A 17,529-nucleotide genomic window follows, 5' to 3' on the forward strand; every position below is an offset into this window, starting at 1 on the left:
TCTCATCTGATTATCTGTCCGTTTACACTTATACAACATAAAAGGCTTATTCACACAAACACATTTGCATGTTTCCCTATGAAGCCTCCTTTTTATTGCATTACAAAGCACAAACTTGCGTTTTTCGTGTGATGCATTGCGCTTTTAACCTTAGGGGTGGAGCCTGACTGCTGAATGTGATGGTTGTCTAAGCTGAGAGCTCCATCACAGCGGCACCTTCAAAAGGACCTTTTCAGCTGCTAGAAGAAGAGAAAAATTGGGAAAATCAGGAGAGAGAAGTGGAGAGCTGCAAGGAACCCCCCCCCCCAACCCAGCAAGGAACAATCTGATATGCAAAAATATCTTAAAGAATGCTGCGCTCGATTCCTGCATGCGGCTTCCAAGTTGGCGCCGAACCAGGAGATGACTACAACCCACAGTAAGAAGAGGAAGGAGAGGAAGGAGGAAGTTTCTTCAGATGGAGAAGACAGTGAGCACATATCTAGGGGTTTTATGAGGGATCTGATAGCGTGGGCTATGCTCCCAGTGATGGCGGACCTAGCTGAAATTAAAGAGGAAGTAAAACAAGTGGGCCGTTGGGTGGAGGAGCTAGAGGCTGCATCTGCCTCCATTACATCTCACCCCCTGGAAGTAGAACAAGTGCTTAAAGACCAACATACTCATCTTAATAAAGCCCTCATTGTGCAGGAGGATCTAGAAAACAGGAATAGGCAATGCAATGTACGCATGTGTGCATTAAGGGGCTACCTGAATTATTGTCAAGAGTGGCAAGAGATTCCTACTACTTTTGGTACTGACAGAGCGACTGCTATAGCCATTGAACGCATCCAAAGGGCGCTCAGGCCTCAACCCTCAGCCTCTGAACCACCAAGGAATATCATCTGTAAACTCCTCTCTTTCCCAGATACTGTGGACATCTTGAGGGCTGCAAGGAACCGCCGAGATCTAAAATATGCAGACACCCCTCTACAAATCATTCAGGATTTGGCACCGACTACCCAACCTAAGTTTATTACGCCCACTTTTGGAGGCCTTGAGTGGATATTTAATTTACGTTCCCCCATAGGTAATGCAAAGAGAGAAAGGAAACAGACAAGCATATTTTATATCTTTGGCTCTTAAGTTAAGAGCCAAAGATATAAAATATGCTTGTCTGTTTCCTTTCTCTCTTTGCATTACCTATGGGGGAACGTAAATTAAATATCCACTCACCCGAGGATCTTTAGAATTGTTGGCAACACCCAGATATGGAGCCAATAGATATCCCATGTTGGTTGCCACTCTCAGAGCTCCGAGATTTACAGTGCTGGAGAACCTAGAGAGGTGGCAGCTGGCTGGAAATGCTAAATCACCGAGAGTTAAGAAAAACAAGAATACAGAAGAAGGTTTGGAAACTGATACTTGAGTTTAAAGACACTCTGGTTCTCCGTATTGAGGCATTATATTTGTTGTCCTATGGGATGCTGATTTTTTAATTCTAAACCAATGAGCGGTGGGCAGACACTGGCAGCTGAGGTCCCCCGTCGGATACTAGGAATTGGATGGGACGTGGACTGCTGGTCCCTTTCTCTGACCGCGGAGGGAAGATTAGGATCCTCTATAATGTTATGTTTTGTTATGGTTTAAGTTCACAGGCTGCTATAATTGCATTTTTCTCCCAAGAAGGAACAAGTTACAATGTATAGTTGTCTGTTTTTCCTATTGTTTAGGTCCAGGATCATGCCTGTCAGATCAGGCTGAGTGAAATAAATTGTTCACAGCAGGCTTGCAGAGCTATTATCTCACCCTATTCTTTGAAATAGGTTCCAGTGATAAATGGAGCCTGCTTTAATCTTTGTGAGAAAGTTGCTATTTACTTGTATATCTAGCAAATAGATTGTTTTCCCCCTTTCCTTGTTTTCCTACCTCTCTTCCCCTCCCCCTTTTACCCATCTGTGGAGCTGAACCAGCTACTTGAAACTCGGATCTACCTTGTCATTATCTAACTCTCTACTTCCTCTCTAGCTCAAACTATATTACCTTGTTGGTCTGACCAGTTGCCTGTTTGTTGGCTGGCCTGAGTTCCAGCACCTGACTTGAAATGGAGGGCCTCGTTTCACCTCATTCAATATAGAAGGCCTCAACTTGTCCTTTAAAAGGCACAACGTTGCCCTTCTTCTAAAAAGGTATGGCAGAAAAATCTTTTTCTTATAGGAAACATACTATAAAAAAAACAGATGCCCCGCCCTACCAGGAAGGCAATTCCTCATCCCACGTCTGCTTCGAAAGGAGTGTCAATTCTTTTCCATAATTCCTTCCCCTTTGTATGTGAGGCTCAATACTCTGATGAAGAGGTCAGAGTCTTATTTCTAAAAGGGTCAATTAACCCCTTAACGACTGCCCCATCGGGAAACTACGTCCCCAGTAAGTGGGCTTTAATCCTAGAGGACGTAGTTTTATGCATCCTCTTTGGATTAATGCCCACTTGCCTGAGAACGTGACAGCTCCATGCTGTTGGTGCCCACAGGTAGCAGACAGCATGGAGCTGTCATCCTAGGATGCGGGCAGTCCCCACTGTTATTGCGATCGGCGCTATCCAATGGATAGCGCCGATCGCAAAAAAGTAAATAAAACAGTGAAAAAAGTTAGATATTCAGCTGCCCTGATGGATCGGATCCATTAGGGCAGCTGAAAATACTCACCCGCCTTCTCCCGGCTGCCCGCTCAAGATCTGGTCCTCCCAGACCCGCCGCCGGCCTTCTGCGCATGCGCGCCAGACGATGGCGTCATGCGCACGCGCAGAAGCCCGGGAGCCCCGGCAAATTTAAAAACTCCTGGCTCCCGGCTCCTGAAGGTAGCCGGGAACCAGGAGGTGTTACCGGGGACTGCTGTGAGCGGTCCCCGGGCACGCGATCGCCGATCGCGAAAAAGTTAAAAAAAAGAGTAAAGTTTCACCTCCCCTCATGGATCCGATCCATAAGGGGAGGTGAAAATACTCACCTCGGGTCCTCTGCGATGTCCCGATGTCCCGGGACCCGAAGTTCCCGTCTGCGCATGCGCGCCCGATGATTGACATCGGGCGCGTGCACAGAGGGGCTCGAGCCCCGGGAAATTTAAAATCCCTCTGCTCCAGGCTGCCATGTGTAGCCCGGAGCAGAGGGATGTCACCAGGGACATGATCACTGTCATCCAATGGATGGCAGTGATCATGTAAAGTAAAAAAAAAAAGTGTAAAAAGTAAAAAAAAAAAAAAGGGTAAAAAGTAAAAAAAAAAGTTTAAAAATGTTTTAAAAAGTTAAAAAAGCTTGATCATATCTGTGAGGGAGGATGAAATGACGTACCTAAGGCCCACGGATTTATCCGCGGACCTTACCCCAACTTCTACGCACGCGCCCGTCGCCACAATGGCAAGCGGAAGCGCAAAAGCTGTGATAATTTAAAATCTCCCTGCTCCTGGCTACAAAACTTAGCAGAGAGCCTGGAGATTTCACGGAGAGCCGCGGTGAGCGGTTCCTGATCACGTGTTTGCCGTTATCCAATGGATAATGGCGATCACGTAAAAGTAAAAAAAAGGTGAAAGTTCATTTCCCCTCACCGATGTGATCGGTGAGAGGAGATGAAACTTTTTACCGGAGGCCTCCGTATTTGCACCCCGACGCGATCTTTCTCTGTGAACTTTCTTGGATTCTGCACATGCGACCACCGGCAAAACACCGGGCACATGTGCAGGAGTCGGGGAGCCCAGGAAACTTAAAATCTCCTTACACCCAGCGACCAACGGTCGCCGAGAGCCTGAAGCAGTGACGGGTGGCCTCGTTGAGCGTCATAAAAAGGTAGCGATCTACCTTAGGCCGGTCTCACATGACCAAATAGGAATTACGGATTCCGCATGCGTCTGATCCGCGGAATTACGCAGATCAATCGCATTGGATTACACTATTCCGCTCACATTAGTGGGTTGGAATTGCGTAATCCACTCGCAGAAAAGAGAACGCAGCATGTTCTATTTTACTGCGGATATCTGCAGCATAGAGACCATTGTGCTCCATGGTCACGGATATACCCGCAGCCCATATGCAACTACATTGTATATGGGCTGCGGGTACCTGCGTCATCGCTAAGCGACAGTGCGGGAAATACAAACAAAAAAAAGTACTGCGCATGACCGCCTGTGTGAGTACGCAGTTATGCGCAGTACATTACGCGGCTGTACCCGGGGTCACAGCCGGGTTCACAGGTGGGATCCGCTGCAGGCCTCCGCAAGCAGATTCCACCTACGGCCGTGTGAGCCCGGCGTTATTCAGACCTCTACATGTAATACGCAATTTCCAAGAAGCCCCGGGAACGCTTGCCTTGCTTGTTCCAGGAGCACCTTGTTGAGCGCCTTCTGTGTGAGACAGCCGCACCTCATCAAGCTTACGGAGACTCACGGAACACCACTTTTTACACCCCATACCCGCCACTGAGGTCAAGAAATACCCCCAAAAAGCATGAGAGGAGGGGGGATACCGGTTTTATTGCCCCATATACCCATCCCAACCAGGCCCCCGTAATTACCCCTGTCTTTGGAAATACTACACAGTTCACATTATTACTTTTATCTAAGATTTAGGGAACGCCGAAAAAGGCGCGGAGTGTGTATGGGGGAGGAGATATTTTTTTAAGGTGTCAATTTTTATTCCGTACAAGTGGGCAATAGGGCCTGGAATTTATTCAGTTGTGCCCTGCAATCCAACGGGTGTTCCCTCCATTATGGGCCTAGCCATGTGTCCTGTAAGTAGATTAGGGCCACAATGGGTATGTTTTTGAACACGGGACAAACGGGGCTATCCATTTTGGGGTGGATGTCTTCATTACTATGTACACTGTACAAAAAAACAGTTTTTAAATTGACGAAATTGCCAAAAAAATGAAAATCGAAATTTTTTCCTTCTGCTTTGCTTAGATTTATTCAAATACTGTGTGGTCAAAATACGCAGTACACCCCTAGATAATTTCGTTAAGGGGTCTAGTTTTTAAAATGGGGTCATTTGTGGGGGTTCTTTATCGTTTTGGCTGCTCAATGGCTCTATAAGTGGGCAATGGGGCCTGGAATTTATTCCGTTGTACCCTGAAATCCAACGGGTGCTCCTTCTATTATAGGCCTAGCCATGTGTCCTTTAAGTAGATTAGGGCCACAATGGCTATGTTTCTGAACACGGGACAAACAGGGGTATCCATTTTGGGGTGAAAGTCTTCATCCCTATGTGTGCTGTACAAAAAAAACAGTTTTTAAATTGATACAACTGACAAAAAAATGAAAATTGTAATTTTTTTCCTACTGCTTTGTTTAGATTTATTCAAAAATTGTAGAGTAAAAATACACAGTACACCCTTAGATAAATTCGTTAGGGGGTCTAGTTTTCAAAATGGGGTCATTTGTTGGGGTTCTCTGTCGTTTTGGCCCCTCAAGGGCTCTACAAGTGTGCTATGGGGCCTAAATCACCTTCATGCTAAATTTCTGTTCTGAAAGCCACCGACTACTTCTTTCATTTTGGGCCCCGTTGTGCATCCAGACAAAAGATTAGGACCACAATGGGTATGTCTCTGAACACGGGACAAACAGGGGTATCTATTTTGGGGTGCAAGTCTTCCTTCATGTGTGTGCTGTACAAAAAAAGCAGTTTTTAAAATGACAGAATTGCCAAAAAAACGAAAATCACAATTTTTTCCTTTTGCTTTGCTTGAATTCATTCAAAAACTGTGGGGTCAAAATGGGCAGTACACCCCTAGATAAATTCGGTAAGGGGTGTAGTTTTCAAAATGGGGTCACTTGTGGCGGTTCTTTTTGGTTTTGGCCGCTCAAGAGCTCTACAAATGTGTCATGGGGCCTAAAACACCTTCAAGCAAAATTTATGTTCTGAAAGACACCGACTACTCCTTTCATTTTGGGTCCCGTTGTGCATCCAGACATAAGATTAGGGCCACAATGGGTATATTTCTGAACACGGGAGAAACGGGGGTATCCATTTTGGGGTGTAAATCCTCATTTTCATGGGCAATATAGGAAAAAAATATGTCTTTAAAATGACATATTTGCAAAAATATGAAATTTTATTTTTACTCCTGAACAAAAACTGTGGGGTCAAAATACTCATGACACCCCTCAGTGGATACATTAAGGGGTGTAGTTTTTAAAATGGGGTCATTTGGGGGGGGGGTATCTATTATTCTGACACTAATGAGCCTTTGCAAACTTGGCTTGGTGCAGGAAAACAAAGTATTCCTCAAAATGCTGAAAAGTAATGTTAAATTTGTATGTCCTCTAAATGGTTAAAAAAAAAAAAGTTTTTCAAATGTGCATTCAGAATAAAGTAAACAGATGGAAATATATATATTATCAAAAATTTGTACAGTATGTTTGGACATATTTGAGATATTACAGTTGAAAATGTGAAAAAAATGACAATTTTTTCAAAATTTTCTCAATTTTGGCGCTTTTAATAAGTATACACAAATTATATCGGTCTCTTTTTACAACCAAAATGAAGTACTACATGCGGCGAAAAAACAATGTCCTAATCATTTGGCTATGTGAAGACTTTACGGAGTTATGCTACGTTGAACGACGCATGTCAGATTTCCATAATTTGGCTCCGTCACTAAGGCGCAAACAGGCTTCGTCACTAAGGGGTTAATAATACAAACTTGACCATAGCGAATCTATACGCCCCTAACTCGGACCAAGTAGCATGGATAGCCAAACAATAGGTGGTCCTCAAGCATTTTGCCATATTTTATTAAGGGGAGACCTGAATGTCGCCTTACATCCTCTTCTTGATTCCTCGGTGGGCCGTACCCGGGTCTCGCAGGTAAAACTGAAAAAGCTTATCCAGTGTCTGCAGAAGTTAGGATTGGTTGATGCTTGGAGTTTTTTGCACCCTTCTAAAAGGACTATACCTATTTCTCCCAGGTCCACTTCTCTTTCCAGAGATTGGACTATATATTTGTCTCCTCTAGCCTTCCGACATGGCTAGATAAATCCTGTTCAGACCCAGTGACGATCTCTGACCCTCCCCCACTGCATGTTGACCTACGCCCGATCCAGGTGTCCCCTCGGGAATGGAGATGGTGGCTTAATGCTGCTCTTTTGGAATCAAAGTTCACCTCTCCAAACTTTTGGACGAGTTTTTCTAAATAAACACAAAACTGGACTCTGGGATTCCTATCATATAGAAAGCCCATAAGGCATTTGTGAGGAACCTGTTGATCGCCTTTATCCAATGTGCCGGATGCAGGACCAGTGCAATTTTCTTTCAAATCTCCTGCTTTCTCGCAGATCTGCGGCACGTCTATAGTGACAGCTGTGGCTATGCCGTGGAAGGGATGGCTTCCCTTGACTTCAATGAAAGCCATCCCGTGGGATCTGCAGAAAAACGGAGCATGCTGTGACCTCTTCCCATGCGTGCGATGCGCACGCCGCCAAAAAAAATCACATCCTAGCCAAGTGGGATTTAATCCCTGAGGACGTAGAAACATGCTTCCTGCAGGGATTAAAGCCACATGTGCTATGGATGTGACAGCTCTATGCTCTTGGTGCCCGCAGGTAGCCGACAGCCTGGATCTGTCATACCGGGCTGCGGGGAGTCCCCTCGGCAATGCGATCGGCGCTATCCAATGGATAGCGCCGATCGCATTAAAGTGCAAAAAAGTTTTTAAAAAGTTAAAGATTCAGCTGCCCTCATGGATTGGATGCATGGGGGCAGCTGAGATTACTCACCCGCCTTGCCCGTGGTGTCCCGCAGTGAACTAGTCCTCCTGGGCCCGTCACCGCTTTTCTGCGCATGTGCGCCAGACGGATGACGCCACGTGCATGCACAGAAGGCCAGGAGCCCCGGCAAATTTAAAATCTCTTGGCTCCTGAATGTAGCCGGGAACCAGGAGATGTCACCATGGACCGCGGTGAGCCGGCCCCAGGCCCGTGATCACAAAAAAGTTTTTAAAAGTTCACGTTTTACCTCTCCTCATGGATCGGATCCATGGGGGAGGTGAAAATACTCACCTCAGGTCCTCCGCGATGTCCCGGTCTTCCGGGACCTGAAGTCTTCTACTACACATGTGTGCCCGATGCCATTCATCGGGCGCATGCACAGAGGGGCTTGCAACCCGGGGAGATTCAAAATCCCTCTGCTCCTGGCTACCAGAGATGTCACTGGGGACGTGATCACTGGTATCCAATGGATAACAGCGATCATTTAAAGTTAAAAAAAGTGTAAAAAAAAAAAGTTTAAAAAAGTTTAAAAAGCTTAAGTTTCATCTCCCCTCATGGATCGTATCTGTGAGGGAGGATGAAATTACGTACCTAAGGACACCAGATTTATCTGAGGACCTTATGCCAGCTTCTGTGCACACGCCCGTCGCCAAACTGGCCAACGCATGCGCAAAAGCCGTGGATTGCCAGAGTAATTTAAATTCTCCCTGCTCCTGGCTACAAAACTTAGCCGAGAGCCTGGAGATTTCACAGGGGTTGGGGCACAGTGAGTGGTCCCTGATCACGTGTTCGCCGTTATCCAATGGATAATGGCGATCATGTAAAAGTAAAAATAGAATTCAAGTTTCATCTTCCCTCACCAATGTGATTGGTGAGAGGAGATCCTCCTCAATGAACCTTCCCAGATTCTGCACATGCGACCACCGGTAAAATGCCGGACACATGTGCAGGAGTCGGGGAGCCCAGGAAATTTAAAATCTCCTTGCTCCCAGCGACCAACGGTCGCCGAGAGCCTGGAGCAGTGACCTCGTTGAGCAGTCCCCAGTCACGTGATAAAAAGGTAGCGATGTACCTTAGGCTGGTCTCACATGACCGGATAGGAATTATGGATTCCGCATGCGTCTGATCTGTGGTAATACATATATCAATCGCATTGGATTACGCAATTTCGCTCACATTAGTGAGTCGGAATTGCGTTATACACTCGCAGAAAAGAGAACACAGCAAGTTCTATTTTACTACGGATATCCGCAACATAGAGCCCGTTGTGCTCTATGGTCACGGCTATACCCACTGTCACTGGCTTTACCCGTGTGTTCGAAAATACTGCACAGTTCACATTATTACTTTAATCTAAGATTTGGGGAATGCCAAAAAGGGCGCGTGGAGGGAAAGGGAGTGGGGGATATTTTTAGGGAGTCAATTTTTATTCTGTTTAAGTGAGCAACGGGGCCTGGAATTTATTCAGTTGTGCCCTGCAATCCAAAGGGGGGTTTTCTCCATTAGAGGCCTTGCCATGGGTCCTGTAAGTAGATTAGGGCCACAATGGGTATGTTTCTGAACATGGGACAAATGGGGGTATCCATTTTGGGGTGAATATCTTCATTCCTATGTACGCTGTACAAAAAAACCCAGTTTTTAAATTGACGCAATTGCCAAAAAAATGAAAATCGTAATTTTTTCCTTCTGCTTTGCTTAGATTCATTTAAATACTGTGGGGTCCAAATATGCAGTACACCCCTAGAGGAATTCGCTAAGGGGTCTAGTTTTCAAAATAGGGTCATTTGAGGGGGTTCCTTATCCTTTTGGCCGCTCAATGGCTCTATAAGTGGGCAATGGGGCCTGGAATTTATTCAGTTGTACCCTGAAATCCAACAGGTGCTCCCTTCATTTTAGGCCTTGCGATGTGTTCTGTAAGTAGATTAAGGCCACTATGGGTATGTTTCTGAACACGGCACAAACAGGGGTATCCATTTTGGCATGAAAGTCTTCATTTATATGTGTACTGTACGAAAAAAAAAAACAGTTTTTAAATTGACACAATTGCCCAAAAAATGAAAATGAACTGTACACGTGTACTACGGGGCATAAAGGGCCTACAAGCAAAATGTATGTTCCAAAAGCCACCGACTACTCCTTTCATTTTGGGCCCGTTGTGCATCCAGACATAAGATTAGGGCCACAATGGGTATATTTCTGAAAACAGGAAAAACAGGAGTATTCATTTTAGGGTGCAAGTCTTCCTTCATATGTGTGCTGTACAAAAAAAAGCTGTTTTTAAAATGACAGAATTGCCAAAAAAACGAAAATCCCAACTTTTTCCTTTCCCTTTGCTTGAATTCATTCAAAAACTGTGGGATAAAAATAAACAGTACACCGCTAGATAAATTCGTTAAGGAGTCTAGGTTTCAAAATGGGTCATTTGTAGAGGGTATCTATGGTTTTGGCCGCTCAAGAGCTCTACAAGTGTGCTATGGGGCCTAAAACGCCTTCAAGCAAGGGGCCCCTGCAAGACCTGGGATGGACTAAGAGAGGTGCTGGGTCCTAGGCCTTCACCACTTACCCAGATGCAGGCTATCTGTAAACATTCCCTCTGACGCATGCACTATTAGTATTTGGAAGAAATCTGTGGGAATAAATATAGGCGACCTACCTAGGCCAAGTATTGTTCAACATTTTTATAAATGATCTGGAGGAGGGAATTGATGGGAAACTGATCAAATTTTCTGATGACACAAAGCTAGGAGGGATAGCTGCTAACACTAGGGAAGAGAGAGAGTATTGAAAAAGATCTAGAAAAAGCTTGAACAGTGGGCAGTGACTAACAGGATGGTATTTAATAAGGAGAAATAAAAAGTGCTACATCTGGGCAAGAAAAATAAAAACAGCACATACAAAATGGGAGGAATTGGGCTAAGCAGCAGCACATGTAAAAAAGACTTGGGTATACTAATAGATCCTAATAGAGTGAACATGAGTCGACAATGTGATGCAGCAGCCAAAAAGGCAAATATAATTCTGGGATGTATTAAGAGAAGCATAACGTCCAGATCATGTGAGGTAATTATTCTTCTCTACGCTTCCTTAGTCAGACTTCATCTTGAATACTGTGTCCAGTTCTGGGCCCCCCACTTTAAAAAAGACATAGACAAACTGCAGCAAGTTCACAGAAGAGTTATCAGGATGGTTAGCGGTCTGCAAATTATGGCCTATAAGGAACGGTTAAAGGATCTGGGAATGTTTAGCTTGCAAACAATAAGGCTGAGAGGAGTCTTAATAGCTGTCTACAAATATCTGAAGGGCTGTCACAGTGCAGAGGGATCAGCCCTATTCTCATTTGTACAAGGAAAGACTAGAAGCAATGAGATGAAACTGAAAGTGGGGAGACACAGATTAGATATTAGAAAAAACTTTGACAGTGAGGGTGACCAATGAGTGGAACAGGTTACCACGGGAGGTGGTGAGTTCTCGTTCATTGGAAGTGTTCAAACAAAGGCTGTACAAATATCTGTCTGGGTTGATTTAGTGAAACCTGAGCAGGGGGTTGGACCAGATGACCCTGGAGGTCCCTTCTAACTCTACCATTCTATGATTCTATGAAATTGGCCTCTCACAACAGATGCTGGAGGTGCGATATGGAAGTTGGCTTGTATTAACATATCTGGTGGAAATGTACGATTTTGGCACCTTTTTGGAAGAGGATAGAGGGAGTTTTGAGGAAGATTTTCCCAGACCTAACGGTCACTCTTGAGATGGTCTTCCTGTGGAATCCCTCCACTACATTTCATCTAGTAAAGTACAAACTAATTGCCTTCCTGTTAGATGCGGCAAAGGCCTTGATACCTCTTCATTGGCTCCAAAAAACTCCCCTGTCACTGACACAATGGAGGGAGAAGGTTGATCTTATCTTCAACCTCGAAGAGTTGTCTAGTTGGTCTAAAAGTGCTCATGATAAATTCATACAGATATGAAGCCCTTGACACAGTCTGAGGAATGAGGACGTGTTGATGAGGTGAGACACTGACTCCTTTTGACAGACGGTTCTACCTGCCTGTCTACATTGCGACCTGCTCCCTTGTCGGGGCAATCTCCCGATCCTTTTTTCTCACGCCCCCCCCCCCCCCCTTCCCCTCTGCTTCTGTCCTCCCTTCTGCCTATCTTTTAGCCCCACTCCACCTTCTCTGCCTTTTTGATTGCATTGTTGTGTCGAGTTTAAGGGTGGTTAGTATTCTACTCTACATTGTCTAATTCACTGGCTGAATTTCTCTGTTAGTATCACTGTGAGCCAGCTGTGGGCATACTGATCACTAGATATGAAACTCAGATATTTTTCTTGCATAAAGGACTGTCTGACGTAAAGAAATAAAAAATAATTACCAATAAAAAAAAATTGTGTGAAAAAAATGTGCGAGAAAATCACAAGTGGCAGTGAAGTTTTTGGCAGAAAAAGCAGCGCTGACACTAAAAAATTGTGGAAAAAAGTTGTGATTTTGCCGCAATTATCTCACGGTGATATCGTGATCGCTAGTGTGAAGGAACCCTAAGGCTCACTGCACTCCAAATGTGAATAGGTTATAAAGCACCTTGTGGACGGCTGCCAGACCATTGTGCCATGGGTCTTCTAGCATTTACAAAAAAAAGTCAAGATGGCCAGTCCAGTCTATTCTTACATACATGCATATAAGTTAAAAAGTTAAAACTGGCACTCTTGTTATACCTTGTTCTTATAGATGGATAGACAGAGTCATTCTAAAACTTCCCCGAGTTACTTAGCTCCCAAGCTGTCTTCGGAGATATACTGTTGAATGATGTGAGTCCCGGTTTACCATGAATTTATCGTTATTTATTTATGTTTGTGTTTCTAAAAGTCACACAATTTTCTTAAGAAAAAAGCTTTGAATAATTAGTGTGACAACCTCCTGCTGATTGCATGGAAAGGAAATTAATTTTTCTCTTTATTAAATAGACATTTTTTTTGCTTGAATGTAGGGCTGAGGGGTTCTCCTTTGTTTGTTCCAGATTCTTAAACTTTCCAACTTTTAATCCTCTTTGGTAGAATGCACAGCACACTGCTTGACGAAGCATTCCATAAAATACTGACATGACTGCTTCTGGGTAAGGGAGTTATTGTAACTGAAGCTCATTCTTAAAGGGAATCTGTCACATTGAACATACACTCCAAACTGCAGACATCATGGTATAGAGCTGGAGGAGCTGAGCAGATTGTATATAGTTATATGGGGAAGATTCAGTATAATTTGTAGTTTATTCATTTATATCTCTGCACATTTTAATCTGAACAGTCCAATGGGCGGAGCTATCTGTGATTGACGGCTACCTCTGTATATACAGATTTCTAAAAGGGGGAGTTAAAATGTATTGGTTGTGATAAGTTATAAAAGGTATCCCATATCCACAGTAAAGGGGATAACTTTATGATCAATGGGGTCCAACTGCTAGGACCCCCATCAATGTCAAGAATGAGGGGCCTGAAGGCCCCTACACAAATGAAAGGTAAGTCAGGCATGCACATCACGATTCCATTCATTTCAATGGAAGTATAGAAATTGCAGTGTAGATGCTGTAATTGAAATTAATGTAGCCATGGTTCACATGCGCAACTGCTACTTTATTCATGTAGGGACCTTCAGTACCCCTGTTTTTTAAATTAGTGGGGGTCCAAATAGTTGGACTAACACTGATCATAAAGTTAGCTTTATTACTTGGCAAAACTCCTTTCATAATCTTAGGATGGCTGTCACAATATCAAAACAGATTATGCATCATTGGATAAAGCGTTCACGCATAGCATTTTTATAACATTATGTCATAACGCCCCCAAATAACACAAAAAAAGTGCAACAAAACTTTGGGTAAATATGTTAGAGTATGTATAATATTAGAATAAAATTTGATATATACAGGGTGTCCATTTTGGGGTGCAAATCCTCATTTTCGTGTACACTATAGAAAAAAAACTGTCTTCGAAATGACATATTTGCAAATATATGAAATGTTATTTTTTTCCTCTCGATTGCATTATTCTAGAAAAAAAATGTGGATTAAAATACTCATGAAGCCCCTGTCATTAGTGAATACATTAAGATTAGAGATGAGCGAGCGTACTCGGAAAAGCACTACTCGCTCGAGTAATTTGCTTTATCCGAGTATCGCTGTGCTCGTCCCTGAAGATTCGAGTGCCGGCACGGAGCGGGGAGCTGCAGGGGAGAGCGGGGAGGAATGGAGGGGAGATCTTTCTCTCCCTCTCTCCTGCCCGCTCTCCCCTGCTCCCCGCTGCGACTCACCTGTCAGCCGCAGCGGCACCCGAATCTTCAGGGACGAGCACAGCGATACTCGGATAAAGCAAATTACTCGAGCAAGTAGTGCTTTTCCGAGTACGCTCGCTCATCTCTAATTAAGATGTGTATTTTTTTAAATGGGGTCATTTGTGGTGGTATCTATCATTCTGACACAAAATGTTCCTCAAAATTTTTATAAGTAATGTTAAATTTGTACGTCTCCAAAATGTTTTTTAAAAAACCAAAGTTTTTCTAATGTGCTTCCAGAATAAAGTAAATAGATGGAAATCTATAGCTTATCAGAATTTGTAGAGTATATTTGCACATATTTGACATATTGCAGTTAAAATGTGAAAAAGTAACAGCTTTTTCAATATTTTCCAAATGTTGGCACTTTTAATAAATATACGCAAATTCTATCGGTCTCTTTTTACCACCTAAATGTAGTACAATATGTGGCGAAAAAAACAATGTCAGAATCAATTGGATATGCAAAACCTTTACAGAGTTATTCTATGTTAAATTGACACATGTTAGATTTGCAAAATTCGGCATGGTCATTAAGGCGCAAACAGGCTTGGTCACTATTGAGTTAAGTTCTGGGAAAACCCCTTTAAGGCAGCTTTCTACAACGGATACCCATCATCACCTCACAATATTGCAGAACTGGAGAGATAAATACTAGCAGCCTATGAAACAGTGACCCTATAAATGCTATGTTCCTTCTATTGCACCATACTCATCCATGTACATCTTTGTATAGCCGTGGATGTTTTTAATATTTTCTGTAAGATAATTAAGCTCATATTTTTGTATCAAATACTGCATTTATCCTTTTCAGGCAGAAATTATTAGTTTTGTTATTCTAATTAATCTTAAATTGATTCCCTTCTGTCATTGTAGCGCTGGAACAAGCGGCTCCACACACATACTCTACTCTAATGTTGAAAAGATCTATTTTGCCCGTGGATAGGTATTTCTGTGGACATCCTGTATATTCTCTCTCTCTCTATATATATATATTTTTTTTTTCATTGTCTTCTGCATACTGTACATATAGCTACTTGTTGCCCATTTCTTTTACAGAAGCCATCACAGTAATTACTCAGTCACGGTGCAGCTTGCAGCATATGTGGTCTTGTCAAATTAGCACTTCATAATTGAAAACTAAGACGCAAAACAATGGAAATAGTCAGTTTTCTACATGATCCTACATTAACCCTTTGCAATCTAATTTTGGATTCAGGGTTTCCTAGGGGGTTTTCTCTTTCTGTCATTATACAATGGTGCCATCTGCAGGCTAGAGCCAGTACTGTGGTATGGGACATGCTGGTGAGGCCCCTGACAACAGAGCAGCCAGTAATATACAGTAAGAATACCCTGCCAGATGTCTTCCCACATCGGAGCTGTACAGGCTTCAATCAGAATGTCTTTAAGGCTGCATTCCCACGAATGTACATCGGCTTGGTTTTCACGCCGAGCCGATATACGTTGTCCTCATCTGCAGGGGGGGGGGGGGGGGATGGAAGAGCCAGGAGCAGGAACTGCGCTCCCGCCCCCTCTCTGCCTCCTCTCCGCCCCCCTGCACTTCGTGGGAATGCAGCCCTAATGTCAGACAGTGGATTGGAAAGGGTTAATGTACAGGAAGCACTCAGGTGCAACATGTTTTTCTATTATGCACTACCGAAGCTCTATGCATCTGGATGACCATGACTAGTAAATGTATTAACTTACTTACAGAACGGGAGACAAATACTGAATCTCACAATCAATAATACCTGATGGTTATTGCTCATACACACAATCAACATCTGAGTTGTATGGAGCAATAAAGCTAAGCCTATAGAGTAGAATTCTGTTAACACATTCTATGCCTTGATGTTATATGCTACTGATTACATACAGAAAAAAATGGTAGTATACACCATATTACAATAATTAGGGATTATTCTGCACTTCACCACGGACTCCTACAAGGAAACTTGGACTTAACTGGTTAGATCCACAGATGTCAGTTCTCAGATTAGTGACCAGCTGGCAGTATAAGGGATTTCCCCTAAAAGGTCATGGTGATGGGCAGAAATGTGCAACAAATTGGTCACGTGCAACAATTTTACGACAATTTGAACTAAGCATTCCCACAAAGACATTCTGTAATTAGTAACTTCCTGGCTGATATAAGAAAACTAGTAATTATTAAGAAATTATAGTACCGGTGTTTCACGTTACACACACAGCTATGCTACATACATTGTTCATTCCATACAACAGGGATCAGAAGCAGCACAGTAGTGGAGATGAAGGAACTGTGATGACGTTACCCCTGATCACATGATGGTAACACTCATCCAGAGTGAATGACTTTCATTCTCCGTCCCTTATCACATGACAGCGACATCATAAAAGGTCCTTCACCGCCAGTGAGGGGGTTACATGCTCTGCCCCTTATCCCATGATGGTGGCATCATCACAGGTCCTGCATCCTTGTGCAGATTATGGGTGAACTACAGACCCCCTGTGGCCTCAGTTGCTATGGAATACTTACAAAGACCTAGCCGGACAACAGCCATGTGTGTACAGGATATGTGATGATGTATTGCATGGCTTGAAGAGAGATTGAGTGTGACAGTCTTTACAAGTCACAGGTGACAGAGAGGAGAGGCAGGAGCTTCTAAGCACTGAGTGAGGACTGGGAGGCTGCTTAAAGCTACATTAGTGCCCTCCTATTATCTTTCTAGGTTCAATGAAATGTGGGAGTGAGAGAGAACATTCCAGAGCAGCAGAAATGTGCAGGAGGACATCAGGATTGTCATCTGGAGTTCCTTTATTCTTGATTACAGAACGTTTCGTAAGCGAGTTTTGCTTCGGTAAACACCAGTGTGCACACCAGCGTGGATGAGTTAGCAAACCAGCAGGCCTGCTGCACACTTGAGAGAGCCGAAATGCTAGATTAATGTATCAGAGCAATTGACCCAGAGTTCTACAGGATAGGACTGAACTGTTATTGGGACAGCCTGGATACATCTACAGTATATATAAAAAGGTGAAAGCCTTCTCTGTCTGACTCACTGACTGAATAACTGACTGACGACTAATTCTCTAACTTCTCTAAATTCTTTAGGTCCTAAATAATAAAAGTATAGGGGTCACAACTTGATTATTCAATTCTGAGCTCAAAAGTAAGTGACCCCCTATCTAATAAACCTAATATAATTCTCTAACTTCCCGGTGTCGTACAAACTTGGTAGAACTATTCTTTAGATCCTAAAGAGGAAATGTAAAGTGGTCACAACTTGGATATTCAATTCTAAAGTCCCATTTACACGCAATGATTATTGCTCAAAATTTGTTCAAACAATGGCATATGAGCAATAAACATTGCATGTAAAAAAGTAGATAACACAGACCACACGCTGTTTTCTCTATGTTCTTCACGAGCGGTCAGAGATTACATTGTATTCGGCAAACAGCCGATGCGAGAACAAAGGAGCTGATTGCAAA

The sequence above is a fragment of the Eleutherodactylus coqui genome, chromosome 2 (assembly GCF_035609145.1).
Source record: "Eleutherodactylus coqui strain aEleCoq1 chromosome 2, aEleCoq1.hap1, whole genome shotgun sequence".
NCBI classification, from domain to species: Eukaryota; Metazoa; Chordata; class Amphibia; order Anura; family Eleutherodactylidae; genus Eleutherodactylus; species Eleutherodactylus coqui.